This window comes from Anomaloglossus baeobatrachus, chromosome 12, assembly GCF_048569485.1.
Source record: "Anomaloglossus baeobatrachus isolate aAnoBae1 chromosome 12, aAnoBae1.hap1, whole genome shotgun sequence".
In the NCBI taxonomy this organism is placed as follows: Eukaryota; Metazoa; Chordata; class Amphibia; order Anura; family Aromobatidae; genus Anomaloglossus; species Anomaloglossus baeobatrachus.
Window position 1 is genome coordinate 138366798 of NC_134364.1, and position 16616 is coordinate 138383413.

General features: G+C 52.9%; 1 pseudogene; it reads right to left on the reverse strand.

Moving 5' to 3' along the window:
- LOC142257692 (ephrin-A3-like) overlaps positions 1-2825 on the reverse strand; it is a 121027-nt pseudogene extending 118202 nt beyond the window's left edge.
- Positions 2826-16616: the final 13791 nt, after the last annotated feature.

Sequence of the window (16616 nt, forward strand, 5' to 3'; positions counted from 1 at the left end):
GCCCGCCCGCCGGCATGCCCGGGCGCCGGCAAGTGACAGTGCTCAGCTGATCACCCGGCGGTCGGCTGCAGGGAGCGATCAGCTGATCACCCGGCGGCCGGCTACTGGGAGCGATCAGCTGATCACCCGGCGGCCGGCAAGTGACAGCGCTCAGCTGATCACCGGCGGTCGGCTGCAGGGAGCGATCAGCTGATCACCCGGCGGCCGGCTACTGGGAGCGATCAGCTGATCACCCGGCGGCCGGCTGCAGATCAGCTGATCGTTCACAATAGTCTGCCGCTGGTAAAACTGTAAAAAAAAAAAAAAAAATCAAAACGAATTGCGTTGTTTTGCAGCATCCGTTGCATCCGCTGTGCCACTATATGCAACACATCCGTTGCATCCGTTACACAACGCAATGCAACGGATACCGTTCAACGCAAGTGTGAAACTAGCCTTAGACTGAACCTGCGGCACTAAAATCACAACCCTGACACTAGTGGACACTATCGAGGTCTTGTGATTTCTTGAATAATATCATTGAGCAGACAGGACCAAGGAGCTGCTGCCTAGAGCTTGTGATCCACAGGGCCCTGCTCTGCCCCGGCCCACAACATACAACTGGCGGCCACACCTATGGGCTGTTATTACTTGAGTGCCTATGCCCGTTAGGTTCCTGCGAGGATAGGATGCACGCCGAGTGCAGGACCTTGGGGTGACAACAGACCATCGTTTTAGTGAGCCTTACAATCCCCTGAATTGTTTTTTTCCATTCCTCCTGGACATGTTGCACTTTGGTTCTTTTCTGGATGTCCTTGTGATATCTTGCCCAGATTACCGCCAGCCTCATGGATTTTCCTGGCCAAGTGCATTGAGCACAGTAGCAGAACCCTTTACCAAATGTTTGGCTCTAAAGCTGGTGTCACACTAAACGACAGCGACAACGACGTCGCTGTTACATCACCATTTTCGGTGACGTAACAGCGACCTTGTAAGTCGCTGTTATGATCGCTGCTTAGCTGTCAAACACAGCAGAAGCAGCGATCATAAGGTCGCTGTGCTACATGTTCAGAGAGCAGGGAGCCGCGCTTAGCGCTGGCTCCTTGCTCTCCTGCAGCACACATCGGGTTAATTAACCCGATGTGTGCTGCAGCTACATGTCACAGTTCAGAGAGCAGGGAGCCGCGCTTAGCGCTGGCTCCTTGCTCTCCTGCAGCACACATCGGGTTAATTAACCCGATGTGTGCTGCAGCTACATGTCACAGTGCAGAGAGCAGGGAGCCGCGCGCACTGCTTAGCGCTGGCTCCTTGCTCTCCTTGCTACAGTATACATCGGGTTAATTACCCGATGCATACTGCAGCCACATGTCACAGTGCAGGAGCCGGCGCTGGCAGCAAGAGCGGAGGCTGGTAACCAGCATAAACATCGGGTAACCAGGGAAAGGTCTTCCCTTGGTTACCCGATGTTTACGCTGGTTACAGCTTACCGCAGCTGCCAGTGCCGGCTCCTGATCGCTTCATTTCGTCGCTCTCTCGCTGTCACACACAGCGATGTGTGTGTCACAGCGGGAGAGTGACGACCAAAAAATGAAGCTGGACATTCAGCAACGACCGGCGACCTCACAGCAGGGGCCAGGTCGTTGCTGGATGTCACACACAGCGACAGCGACGGGACGTCGCTGCAACGTCACAGAAAATGGTGACGTAGCAGCGACGTCGTTGTCGTCGTCGTTATGTGTGACACCAGCTTAACACTTTCTGGTGCCATATTGTGTACTTTTCCTTCCCAAGGTCCTCAGACACCTTATATCAATAAGCCAACCTGATTCAATGGATGATAAAACTGCAAAACACCGGAAGAGGTGGAAGTACCAGACCTGCAGTGATGGCCACTGTTCCTTCTGGATGTCCAGGCTCAGAATTAGGATTAGCTGCCAGGCTTCTGTGGGTCCAGGACTAGCAATGGACAGTCATTAAACCAATGTTCCCTATGTGAGATGTAGCAGAGCCTGGACGCAGCAGACAGACCGCCCTCAGCTGGTCACAGCTCCACGACAACTGTCCCACAACTCTACAGAGATGAGAAGAAATTGCACTAAATTACCCCAGACCCCTCCACCGGGGACATCCACTGCTCGATAGTCAATACCCTGGGAATTCTTGATGGACAGCTAGGGAACCAGCGCATCCGTAATACAGCAGGACCCCACTGTACAGAGCCGAACGGGGAGAGCAGCATGCAGGAGACAGAATGGCATTGTAAATACATATCTATCTATATTTTATGTATACCATCCCTGTGATGACGTATACATTGTCCCTTCTGACTGAACTGTAAATTCAAATGTTGTCTTCTATGAAGGCAAGTCTCCACCTATGCAATGCACAGACACTTTGAGAATAAATATCAGACTGACCTTTTTATGAACGGCATCGGCTGTGATTTTCATATAATGCTGTAAACCTAGAAAATGAATAAAAGAATAAACCTGACTAGTCACTTGTACTTGCAGGGGAGGGTGTGGAACAAGGTGCAAGTACCAGCCCGACATCAACCCTGTCCTCACCCGTGGCTCAATGTTGGCTTATACCCAACACCTCAACGGTCTCCGCTCACCTCTCATCGGGAATACCCAATACTTCCCTGGTCCCCGCTCACCTCTCGTCGGAATACCCAACACCTCCACGGTGCCCGCTCGTCGGGAATACCCATCATGGCCACGGCTCTCGTCGGAAATACCAAACACCTTCACGGCCACGGCTCTCCTCTCGTCGGGAATACCCAACACTTCCACTGCTACGGCTCTCCTCTCGTCGGGAATACCCAACACCTCGACTGCCACCATGCCTCCACTGTATTCTTCTTGCCATATCCATGGTCCCCGCGTCCCTCTCGCCTAGAACACCCGACACATGCGAGGTCCCCCTGCTCCACTCGCCTAGAACACCCGACACATGCGAGGTCCCCCTGCTCCACTCGCCTAGAACACCCCACACATGCGAGGTCCCTCTGCTCATGTGCAATACATGACATCTATTATCCCAGCACCTTTGTTCGTCTAGGGTACACAACACTTCAATGGGAGCATGGATGGTTCTTGCACCCCTCTCACCTGCCATAACACTTAGGGTAAATCTATATATTGTGTTCCTTTTTCCTGTAATGACTTCTGGTGTAAATCTATGTATTCCTCTATCCTATAATATCACAAATTTGAGGTAAACAGATGCTCCTCATATTGCACTGCCTTTCACACCTGTACACAACCTCTGCCTGCGCTCTCGCTCCCAGGTCAGGAATTTCAATGCTGCCTCCTTCCACCCACAGTCTGGGAAAATCTGATGCCCTCACTTCTCTTAAAAAGCTGATAAACTGCGCCCTTCATTCACCTCAGTATGTTCGGGACCTGCATGATCTCTGTCTACTGCAGCAGTAGCTTAAGTGACCAGTAGAGGGCACCATGATCAGTCTACTGCAGGAGGTGTCACCAGCAGAGGGCACCATAATCTGTCTACTGCATACCGTGTTTCCCCGAAAATAAGACGTCCCCCGAAAATAAGACATAGCAGGAGTATTCAGGGATGCTTTAATATAAGACATCCCCTTAAAATAAGACATAGCTGAGGTCAATAATGAAGTGTCATGCAGCGGTGAAAGAGTTAAAGACACTGCAGGACACTTCATTATAGGCAGCGGACACCCCCAGAAGAGAGAAGAAAGAAGACCCCCGATCATACTCACAAGACGCCGACCGGGAGCAGGTGAGCGCATCAAGGTCCTGCAGCGGCGGAACACACACACACACGCACATAAGAACAGACACACACACATCAGATCACACTCACTCTCACACACACATCAGATCGCATCCACACACTCACAACATCCAGCGATATCGCTTGCTTCTCGGCGGCGATACTCTGCGTGCAGTGACCTTCCAAGACCTGCAGGAGGATCACATGGCCGGAAGCATGTGGTATCTCTGGATGTTGTGATTGTGTAAGCGTGTATGTGCGATATCGTCAATGTGTGTGTAAGTGTATGCGATCGGATGTGTGCGTGTATGCTGTCTGATGTGTGAGTGTGTGAGTGTATGCGATCGGATCGGTGAGTGTCGGCAGAGGAGCACGGCGTGCAGTACAGCTGCTGGGATCGTGGGGTGGGTGGGAAGAAGTGGGGTGGGTGTTTGTGTGTGAGTGAGTGTGACCTGATGTGTGTGTTTGTGAGATCTGATGTCAGCCAGACGCAGGGGAGCACAGCTGCAGAGAGATCACAGGGAGAAGTGTGTGCGTGTGATCTGATGTCAGCCAGACGCAGGGGAGCACAGCTGCAGAGAGATCACAGGGAGAAGTGTGTGCGTGTGATCTGATGTCAGCCAGACGCAGGGGAGCACAGCTGCAGGGAGATCACAGGGAGAAGTGTGTGTGTGTGTGTGTGTGTGTGTGAGAGAGATCTGATGTCAGCCAGACGCAGGGGAGCACAGCAGCAGAGAGATCACAGGGAGAAGTGTGTGCGTGTGATCTGATGTCAGCCAGACGCAGGGGAGCACAGCTGCAGAGAGATCACAGGGAGAAGTGTGTGCGTGTGATCTGATGTCAGCCAGACGCAGGGGAGCACAGCTGCAGGGAGATCACAGGCAGAAGTGTGTGCGTGTGATCTGATGTCAGCCAGACGCAGGGGAGCACAGCTGCAGAGAGATCACAGGGAGAAGTGTGTGCGTGTGATCTGATGTCAGCCAGACGCAGGGGAGCACAGCTGCAGGGAGATCACAGGGAGAAGTGTGTGCGTGTGATCTGATGTCAGCCAGACGCAGGGGAGCACAGCTGCAGGGAGATCACAGGCAGAAGTGTGTGTGTGTGTGTGTGTGTGATCTGATGTCAGCCAGACGCAGGTGTGAGGAAAGAGTTAACCTTTTTCACTGCCTTAGAAAAATAATGGAAATTCATTCTCCCTGGCAATATCAAACCAGACTTATTTGCGTAATAAACTGTGAGACCAACCTCAAGGACACAGAATGTTTTGACTTAGAGACGACTGAAAAACATCTTGTTATTGGAGTATAAGTCATTATATTAATTTCTCTTGCTGGGAATATGCAATCCACGCCTTAATGAATGTAGATTAATGAATATGTATGTTGCATAGTTACGCCCTAATCAACTTTGTATAACTTTGAAATGTAAACAAAATAATACAGTCTTTCTATTCGGAGCCGCACGTCTCCTAGCCTTTACGTGTATAACGGTGTCTGCCTGTTTTCATTGAAGGCTAAAGGGAGGACAGAGGGGGGTCACCGGTACCCTCTCTGCATTCGGACATCGCTGGCAATAGCTGTGACCGTTAGGTCAACCTAACATTATCTGGCGCCCGAAAAGCAGGGACCCGTGTTTCTAATCCCAGGACGCAGTGGACTGTCTTGCCATTCAGAGGAGGAGGTGACCAGACGTGGGGACCAGAAACACCTGGCCAGGTAAGAGTTGAACCTTATTCTTCTCTTTATGCTCCCCACATCTGATCTCCCCTCTCCTCAACGCGCAAAATGGTACACTGTGAGTAGATACTGGGTTATTGGCGGGTTTCCACTGAACTCTGAGAGAGCCTTGCCAGCTGATGTTTTCTGTGCCTTGTTTGGTTGTTTGTTTCTCTGCCTCTCCGTGTGTCGCGTGTCTGCTCTCCTGCTTTGCTTCTGTGCTGTTGTCTTTGCTGGTTGTTATAGATCCCATACATCAGTGAGTGTTGAAAGGGAATAGTGTACCTGCTCTGTCCAATGGATGTGATATTCACTGCCCTAGTGTTAGTGGGAATAGCCCTGTTTGCCATTGCTATCGGATATAGAGTGTATCTCTGTTACAAGAAGGGTAACCCAGCGCCATTCAACATTCTCAGCCCCCTCTGAAGTTAGGACACCACCTTTCAGTAGGAATACAAATAAGGAGTTAGTCTCTAGGTATCTCCAGGAAAGGTGGTTCTAGACCTCACCTTAGGTAGGAATACAAAAGGAGTTAGTCTCTGAGTATCTCCAGGATAGGTGGGTTTAGTCCAAAGGACGTTCAAGGGTCTAAAAGCTGAAGAAGATAGACGAAGAATGGGGCAAGGAATATCAAAAGACAGAAGAGCTGGATGCACCCTGCAACATCTCATTACATGTTATCATGGCAAGAGGACAGCCAGTCAGTCCAAGGAAGTTTTTTAAGACATTTGGATTGAAGGGGAAGGATCAATTGGACCCCAACAAATGGGACACAATAACAGCTACTAGAGCAGGAGTGATAGCAGATAAATCATGGACTGAACTAGTCAGAACTCTTTCTGACATGGCAAAAACAGCCCACGATCAAGGTTGGATATATCATGAAGAATCAGACACATGGGAAGAAGCTGGGAAGAAGGCTAATAAGGAACAGCAGCTTCCTCCGTACCTGTCAGCTACTTCTGGAACAGCTCCAAAAATAGCAGGATCCCCAGGATGGACCTGCACAAACTGTGGCCAACAAAATCCGGACTGGAGTGAAAGATGTCTAGCCTGTGGAGCCCCACAGCACAAGCCACAAGCCACAGCACCAGTGCCTCTTTATCCCGTAGTGGAAAGAAGAGTCCTGATAAGACTCAATCTCTTCTGCGCCCAGGAGCAAAGAACTAAGGGCACAATGGGACCAGTGCATCAAGGTCCTGTGGAGAATGTCAGCTCATTTTACTACAGATTGATGCAGTCATTCGCTGATGAAGGGCTGGACTTACAAGCGGGTGCAATACGTCGCCTGATGGTAAGATCCTTCATGGATGGAATACATGCATCTCTGGCAGAAAGATTGAAAGCGTGCTGCCCAGAATGGAGAAACATGGAAGACATAGATCTTCTAGTCAACAAAGCAAGTGGCTTAGAAACCGACGCAAAGGATAAAAGGAGCAACAAGAAAGTTGTCATAGCAGCAATGGACGGTCAGCCAGAAGGTACAAGAAGGAAGGCACCGACCTGCTACTATTGTGGAGTCAGAGGACATGTGATCAGAGACTGTAGAAAGAAGAAGAGGGACACTCAAAACCAACCCGAGAGTCAGGAGGAGAAGACTGCCTGACTTGCGGCAGCACGGGATAGGGATGCCAGAGGTCCATTTATACACGTCCCCCTTCACATTGGCAACAAGGAAATAAGAGCTTTAGTGGACTCAGGAGCCTATCGCTCCGTACTCCCCAAGAATCTGGTGCCTGAAGGATCCATCTCCTCTGAAGCTACTGTAGTATCCGGAGTTGATGGACAAGCCCAGATAATCTCAATAATACATCCACTGAAGGTGAAACTGGGACCATACATGTTCGTGTCTAAATTCTTAGTGTCCCCCCTGGGTGGAGATGCCCTAGTGGGAGCAGATCTACTATCAAGACTGCTAGCTCAGATTGTCTACAATGAAGATGGATCTGCTATCCTGCAAATTCCAGAAGATATCCCAGAAGAAATCCTGTGCACTCTCCAGATGATAGAAGATCAACCAGAATCTGATGTTACACGTAAAGTAAACACGGATCCAATACTTCTACAAGTTCCTGCAAAACTCTGGTCCACATCAAAAACTGACCTCGGCACACTACCCGTGCCCATAGTAAAAGTTTCAGTCAAGCCTGGAATTACGCCACCGCAGCTGAGACAATCCCCCCTCCCGCTACCTCTCGCAGTACATCTACCAGTACGTGGATGATTTACTACTGTGCTGCCCTAGTGAAGACGAATGCTTACCTTTCTGGCAGAAGTAGGATGCAAAGCGAGCAGAGATAAATGCAGACGGTGGATTCCCAATGCGTCACTACTCATGCAACAGCTGTATGATTGCACAAAGAATGTTCCTTTTTCCCTTACAGAAGAAGCACGACAAAACTTTCAAAAGCTCAAGGAACTAGTGATTGATGCATCTGCTCTGGCACTACCAAACTATGATCTCACCTTTAATCTGTTCGTAGCAGAGCTTCAAGGATTTGCCGTGGGAGTACTCACCCAGAAGACGGACAAACATCACATTATCGGGTACTACTCCTCTCAACTCGACAACGTCACAAAAGCAGCACCAACCTGTGTCCGTGCTGTTACAGCAGTTTCAAACATACTGCAGAAAGCATCTGAAATCTCACTCGATTTCCCGACTACCATCCTTACCAGCCATTACATCTATGCTGTTCTCAATCAAGTGCAGCTGAAACACCTCTCCATGGCAAGACAAGTCAGACTCCAGTGCACGCTGTTGCTACCCCCAAACAACATCTCATTTGCTCGAGTTACAAGTCTAAACCTTGCTGATCTGCTGATCTTTACAAGTTTAGAGGGGGGGACAGAAGAGAGGACAGAAGAGAGTGACAAACGTACCAGCGCACTATTTGATCATGATTGTCAGGAACTCATTGAACATGGATATGAAGATGAATTATGACTCCAGTCATAATCCCTCATCACTCCCTGGCAGTGCCCCCTCCCTTCTTGTTCTCAGTGTTCCACTTACACCTCCATGGCCATGTCCTGTGATATGGAAATGAGGTGGTGTGGGAACAATGGACACAGGATGACTCCCTGCCGTCACCCTGTAACAAGAGTTGTATCTCATTAGCAAGGCTATGGAAATAGCCAGACAGAACGACTCCAGTAAAAAATGGTTCATATCTCGCAAGCCATATTTCCGATAAATATGGCAACCATAAAAATGGTGTCTCCGCATGCGAACGATGCCGGCACACCCTTTTTATGGGAGCAGGACATTGGGAAATGCCCCAGGCGTGATATCAGCCAATGGGGAACTGGCAGACAGGTCATGAGTCCCCTCGTTCTGTAGCTAAATTCATAACTGTCACAATGAGAGCGTTGGCGTCCGCCTACGACGCTCCCAGGCAAAGTTATGGCCCATATTCCATGTTGTGGATTTTGTCCATAACTCCAGCCAGGGGTGGAGCAGTGCTCCCTCTGAGGTCACGAAGGTAGGAGGGGACCTGGATCTGCCCAGGTTGATAACCCTACTTCGGCCATTTTCCAGGGTTCTTTCGCTGGGGGCACGTGTAGGAAACATCTGTGGGAGTTCCTGGAAACCTGGTCTACAGCGCCCCCCTGTGGCCAGACGCAACAAGGTAACTGCTGGAACTGTGTATGCCTGTTTGTAACCCATGCTTTGATTGTAACTGTACTCTGACATATGTATATTCTGTAGATTCCCTATTGTATATATTGTAGTTCTAGTGTGCTTTAGGCTGATTAAATTATATAATTAATCTTGGGCTGTTCTGTTATCTCGATCTTGAATCCCACGTCTGTGTGTTCGGCTAATAGTTACCGTAAATCGGTTGGTGGCAGCGAATTGTGCCAAGGATTATTGTGGGGAGGCCAGTGAGATTCGGGGAGATTTTATATATTCCGCCCGCGGAGGTCGGGGGAATATATACCTTACTCTCACCGGGGACCCTTCAATAATCGGCATAAGTAGTATAGCGGCCTCCTTGCTTATGGTCGGGCAATTCCATAATTGGCCTGACTATAAGAGGGGCGCTAGAGAGCGCGTCACGTGCTCTGTCTGTCGGTCGGGAGGTATAAAGGAGGGGTGACCCCCACTTGTTACCCCCCGATTGTGACGTACTGGTAGCCAGCGCGGGGGATTTCTGAGTGACCCCCCCCGGTGGTTTGTGACATATTGGTGGCATAGCGGTGGGATCGAGATAATAGTGTGTGTGAGTGTGAGACCCATACTCCCAGACACTAAAGACTGCCTGCAGCAGCTGTGGCTGCTGGGGCCTTCAGACTAGCTCAACACTAGAGTGTCAGAGTGCAGATACTGTAAGGTGTGTGGAGGCATCAGGTGTCAGTTCTGTGTCAGTGACCAAAAGTCTGCAAGAATGGCTGATGGCACCAGGAGCAGAGCTATGCAACTGGCCAATGCTAAGGCAGGAGCCGAAGAGAGGGAGGACGGTGCTGTGGACAGCAATGAGGAGGTTGCCCACGAGTCCTCCAGGAGCTCGACGCCAGAAAACCGTTCTGCCGAGGACATTGCGCAACCTGGCACTGCTGGACAAGATGAGGAGGAGCTCACCCAAGGTTCCTCAACGAGCCAGATGCCAGCCCTCCGCTCTGAAAGGGACAGTGAATCGCCTAGCTCTGCAGCGTGCCGCAGATCACCACGTGCCATTCCACCGAGCCTGGGAGGCTCGGATAGCCTTCTTCAAATGGCTATGGCCCTTCTCCAGGCTGGAGACCAGAAGGGCTACAAGGAACTCCTGGCAGAGCGCAGGGCAGAGCGGCAGGCAGCGCGTGACGCTGAGGCTGCGGAGCGGCACGCAGAGCGTGAGGCTGCGGAGCGAGAGCGGCAGGCAGCGCGTGAAGAGCGAGAGCGAGAGCGACAGGCAGACCGTGACTACCAGCTGCAGCTAGCTCAGCTCCGGCCCTCATCAGCCACACGTGACCTTCGAGACACCAAACTTCCAAAGGTCCGTGTTGAGGACTTCCCAGTGCTGGAGAAGGATGGAGACTTGGACTCTTTCTTGACTGCTTTTGAACGGACTTGCTTGCAGCACCATCTGGACAAGGACCAGTGGGCCAAATACCTGACCCCCCGTTTAAGGGGTAAGGCCCTGGATATCCTTGGGGACTTGCCTGCTGAGGCAGATCAGGGCTACGACACCATCAAGCGGGCCCTGATCCAACAGTACAACCTCACCCCAGAGTCCTACCGCAAGAAGTTCCGGAGCCTACAGAAGGGACCAAAGGACTCCTGGGCTGACCACAGGCGGGCACTTGCCCGAGCTGCCGACCACTGGACCCAAGGCCTGCAACTTTCCACCGGACCGGAGATCCTGGACTTGTTCATCACGGAGCAACTCTTGTGGAACTGCCCTGAGGATCTCCGCCAGTTCATCCGAGACCAGAAGCCAAAGGGGTCCACGGCTACAGCTGCCCTTGCCGATGACTACACCAACAACCGGGCCCCTGAGGCCAGGAGAGCGGCCACCAGCAGCACCTGGAGAGGGGGTAAGATGAACTCTGCGACTGCCCCACCTGCCCCTAGACTGCAGGGGGTGTCCCCCTCAACTCCCCTCTCCAGGCCCGTGGCAGAGCCAAGACGGTGCCACCAGTGCAACCTACCTGGACACTTCAAGGCCATGTGCCCTCAGCGTCCCAAGGCCCCGGCTCCGTCCCCGTCCCAAGGGCCGCCCAAGGTGTATTGTGTGGGTGGGGGTGGTGGTAGGTCCCTGGACAGCTTCCAACCTGTCACCGTCGGCCGGTCTGTGACCATAGGACTGCGAGACAGCGCCTCGGAGGTGACTCTGGTGCGGCCTGAGATGGTGTCCCCCCAAGACTTGATCCCTGGAAAAACCCTCGCTGTCTCCGGGATTGGAGGCACTGACCCGGCGCTGCCTGTTGCTGACATTTATGTGGACTGGGGCGCAGGGCGAGGGGTGAGGGAGGTGGGGGTAACTGATCGGATCCCCGCAAACGTGCTACTTGGGACAGATTTGGGGCAGATAACCTCCCAGTTTGGGCCCCAACCAAGGGCTGAACCTTCAGCCAGTGCTGACATGCCTCCGGACAATGTTAATGTGTCATCTATGAATGATGTAAGGGAGGAGGGAGTGAACTCTGATATTTCTGCTTGCATAGACACCATAGACACACACTCAGCTGCAGCTGTGACAGGGGAGGGGGTCAGAGAAAGGTGTGACAATGCCTCTACAAGTAACCAGCCTGTGAGCTGGGATCTGCTGCCCTCTGCAGGGATAAGCAGAGAGCAGGGTGCTGCAGGGGGAGGACCAGTGTGTGGGGTGGGGGCTACCACAGCAAATGTGGGGTCCCCAGAGATTTCACAGCGGGGTTCTGTTGCTGCAGGAGGGGAACAGGCAGGTGAGATTGGGGCCGGTCCAGGAGCGGAAGTGCTCCCAGGTAAGATCTCGGTGCATGGTTCCCCCACAACCGGGGTGTCAGGAAGCCAGGTAGGTCTGCCTGAACCGGCGACTTGGTCAGGAACGGAGGAGGAGCAGGCACGACCCACGGTCGCAGCGGCTGTGGCCGCTGTCACCCGCAGTGGGAGTGCTGGAAGCCAAGGGGCCTCCCGGAGGTCCGATAGCTCTTCCCCTTCTGACCAAGTGGCAGCCGAGTCAGGTGGAGGCCAGGACACAGGTCCCGGGGTACTGACTGAAGATGTGACAGTCTCGTCGATTCTGGCCACATCTAGTCAGGGGTTTCAGGCAGCGTTAGAAGCTGACGACAGCCTGAAAGCTCTTAAGGAGCAGGCGGCACAGCCTCCCTCGGACTCGGACCCGGAGCGAGTGGTCTGGGACCAAGGACGGCTGTACCGGGCCACGGTCCAGCAGGGTTCACCGGAGGCGTGGCCCAGGGACCGACAGTTGGTGGTACCCTATCCGTTCCGGACGGAGTTGTTGCGGATCGCACATGAGATTCCGATGGCCGGACACCTAGGGATCGCTAAGACCAAGGCCAGGTTAAACCAGCATTTCTACTGGCCAAAAATGGGGGCCGATGTGGCTGCCTACTGCCGTTCGTGTGAAACCTGTCAGAGAGTGGGGAAGGCGGGGCCACGCCCCAAAGCCCCACTAGTATCTCTGCCAATCATCGATGAGCCTTTCAGGAGGGTGGCTGTGGATCTGGTCGGCCCGCTGGCCATCCCCAGCAGCTCCGGGAAACGCTTCCTACTGACGGTAGTGGACTATGCCACCCGGTACCCAGAAGCAGTGGCCTTGTCGTCCATTCGGGCTGACAAGGTGGCCACCGCATTGCTGGAGATTTTCTCCCGAGTGGGTTTTCCCCAGGAAATGCTCACTGACCGGGGGACCCAATTCATGTCCCAGCTGATGGAGGCCCTCTGTAAGCAGGTTCAGGTGCGACATCTGGTGGCCAGCCCGTACCATCCACAGACTAATGGCCTGTGCGAGCGGTTCAATGGCACCTTAAAGCAGATGCTTAAGATGTTGGTCGACTCCCATGGGCGTGACTGGGAGCGGTATCTCCCACACCTGTTATTTGCTTACCGGGAGGTTCCACAGGCCTCAACAGGATTCTCACCGTTTGAGCTCCTGTACGGGCGACGTGTGCGGGGCCCCCTGGCTCTGGTGAAGGAGGCTTGGGAAGGGGATTTGGCCACCCCTGGAGTGTCGGTTATCGAGTATGTCATGCGCTTCCGGGACAAAATGCAGGCCTTGACGCAACTGGTACACGACAATATGGCTCAAGCCCAGGCCGATCAGAAGCGTTGGTACGACCAGAACGCTTGTGAGAGGACCTACCAAGTGGGTCAAAAGGTGTGGGTACTGGTCCCCGTACCACAGGACAAGCTTCAGGCAGCCTGGGAAGGCCCATACCTCGTGTACCAGCAGCTCAACCCTGTAACGTACCTGGTCACCCTGGACCCTGCCCGTGGAAGGCGGAAGCCCTTCCATGTGAACATGATGAAGGCACATCATGAGCGGGAGGCATGTGCGCTCCCCGTGTGCAACCTGCCCGAGGAGGGAGAAGCGGAAACCCTCTTGGATATGCTAGCCCAGGTTAGGGCAGGCGGATCCATTGAGGATGTGGAGGTTGGCCACCAGCTCTTGGAAGACCAACGGTCCCAGCTGTGGGCCACCCTCCTCCCCTTCCGGGGGTTGTTTACCAACCAGCCCGGAAGGACTGACTTGGCTGTCCATCACGTGGACACTGGGGATCATCCCCCGATCCGGCGTTCAGCATATCGGGTCTCCCTGGAGGTGCAGCAACACATGCGCCAGGAGATTGACGAGATGCTGAAGCTGGGGGTGATCCAGGCATCCAACAGCGCTTGGGCCTCGCCTGTAGTCCTCGTCCCTAAGAAGGACCGAACCACTCGGTTCTGCGTGGACTACAGGGGGCTCAATGCGGTCACGGTCGCCGATGCGTACCCAATGCCACGCATCGATGACCTGCTCGATCAGTTGGCCGGGGCTCAGTACCTGACCATCATGGATCTGAGCCGGGGATATTGGCAGATCCCCCTGACTCGCAAGGCCAGGGAACGCTCTGCCTTTATTACCCCATTTGGACTGTACGAGTCCACGGTGATGCCATTCGGGATGAGGAATGCCCCTGCCACTTTCCAGCGGATGGTCAACACCCTGCTCAAGGGACTTGAAGGGTACGCGGCCGCGTACCTGGATGACATTGCCGTCTTCAGTCCCACCTGGGAGGACCACCTAGAGCATCTAGCACAGGTGCTCAGGCGGATCCACCGGGCAAGTTTGACCATCAAGCCGGGAAAGTGTCAGCTGGCCATGAGCGAGGTCCAGTACCTCGGTCACCGGGTAGGTGGGAGAACACTGAAGCCCGAGCCTGAGAAAGTGGAAGCCATCGCATCCTGGCCCACCCCCAGGACCAAGAAGCAGGTGATGTCCTTCTTGGGGACCGCTGGGTACTATAGGAGGTTTGTTCCATGCTATAGTAGCCTGGCAAAGCCCTTGACGGACCTCACCAAGAAGAAGCTGCCCTCTGCAGTCGATTGGACAATGGACTGCGAGACAGCCTTCCGGGCCCTAAAGGACGCCCTGTCCAGCCCGCCCGTGCTACAGGCAGCCAACTTCACCATTCGCCACAAAAGGGGCCGTGACCACGGTAACGCAGACGGGCTGTCCCGACAAGGAGAGGTCGCGGACGGGCGCACGGGGGAACACCGGAGTGTGCTGCCCCCTAGCGCCCTCAAAAGGGGGGAGGTGTGAGGCAAATCCCGGGATATGAAGATGAATTATGACTCCAGTCATAATCCCTCATCACTCCCTGGCAGTGCCCCCTCCCTTCTTGTTCTCAGTGTTCCACTTACACCTCCATGGCCATGTCCTGTGATATGGAAATGAGGTGGTGTGGGAACAATGGACACAGGATGACTCCCTGCCGTCACCCTGTAACAAGAGTTGTATCTCATTAGCAAGGCTATGGAAATAGCCAGACAGAACGACTCCAGTAAAAAATGGTTCATATCTCGCAAGCCATATTTCCGATAAATATGGCAACCATAAAAATGGTGTCTCCGCATGCGAACGATGCCGGCACACCCTTTTTATGGGAGCAGGACATTGGGAAATGCCCCAGGCGTGATATCAGCCAATGGGGAACTGGCAGACAGGTCATGAGTCCCCTCGTTCTGTAGCTAAATTCATAACTGTCACAATGAGAGCGTTGGCGTCCGCCTACGACGCTCCCAGGCAAAGTTATGGCCATATTCCATGTTGTGGATTTTGTCCATAACTCCAGCCAGGGGTGGAGCAGTGCTCCCTCTGAGGTCACGAAGGTAGGAGGGGACCTGGATCTGCCCAGGTTGATAACCCTACTTCGGCCATTTTCCAGGGTTCTTTCGCTGGGGGCACGTGTAGGAAACATCTGTGGGAGTTCCTGGAAACCTGGTCTACAGCGCCCCCCTGTGGCCAGACGCAACAAGGTAACTGCTGGAACTGTGTATGCCTGTTTGTAACCCATGCTTTGATTGTAACTGTACTCTGACATATGTATATTCTGTAGATTCCCTATTGTATATATTGTAGTTCTAGTGTGCTTTAGGCTGATTAAATTATATAATTAATCTTGGGCTGTTCTGTTATCTCGATCTTGAATCCCACGTCTGTGTGTTCGGCTAATAGTTACCGTAAATCGGTTGGTGGCAGCGAATTGTGCCAAGGATTATTGTGGGGAGGCCAGTGAGATTCGGGGAGATTTTATATATTCCGCCCGCGGAGGTCGGGGGAATATATACCTTACTCTCACCGGGGACCCTTCAATAATCGGCATAAGTAGTATAGCGGCCTCCTTGCTTATGGTCGGGCAATTCCATAATTGGCCTGACTATAAGAGGGGCGCTAGAGAGCGCGTCACGTGCTCTGTCTGTCGGTCGGGAGGTATAAAGGAGGGGTGACCCCCACTTGTTACCCCCCGATTGTGACGTACTGGTAGCCAGCGCGGGGGATTTCTGAGTGACCCCCCCGGTGGTTTGTGACACTCCTCTCAACTCGACAACGTCACAAAAGCAGCACCAACCTGTGTCCGTGCTGTTACAGCAGTTTCAAACATACTGCAGAAAGCATCTGAAATCTCACTCGATTTCCCGACTACCATCCTTACCAGCCATTACATCTATGCTGTTCTCAATCAAGTGCAGCTGAAACACCTCTCCATGGCAAGACAAGTCAGACTCCAGTGCACGCTGTTGCTACCCCCAAACAACATCTCATTTGCTCGAGTTACAAGTCTAAACCTTGCTGATCTGCTGATCTTTACAAGTTTAGAGGGGGGGACAGAAGAGAGGACAGAAGAGAGTGACAAACGTACCAGCGCACTATTTGATCATGATTGTCAGGAACTCATTGAACATGAGGCAAAGCCCCTGCACAATATTCAGGCAACACCGCTTACAAATCCAGACTTTGAACTTTTTGTGGATGGTAGCAGATACGCTGATGAAGCAGGCAAGTTCCACACCGGATTTGCAGTGGTGACTCTATATGCAGTCCTAGCCAAACAACCGCTACCTCCACGCATATCTGCTCAAGAAGCAGAACGTCTTGCTCTCATCTGGGCAATCGAGTTTCTGGAAGAACGAACAGCGAACATCTACACGGACTCAGCCTATGCACACGGCATTGTGCACGATTTTGGCACTATCTG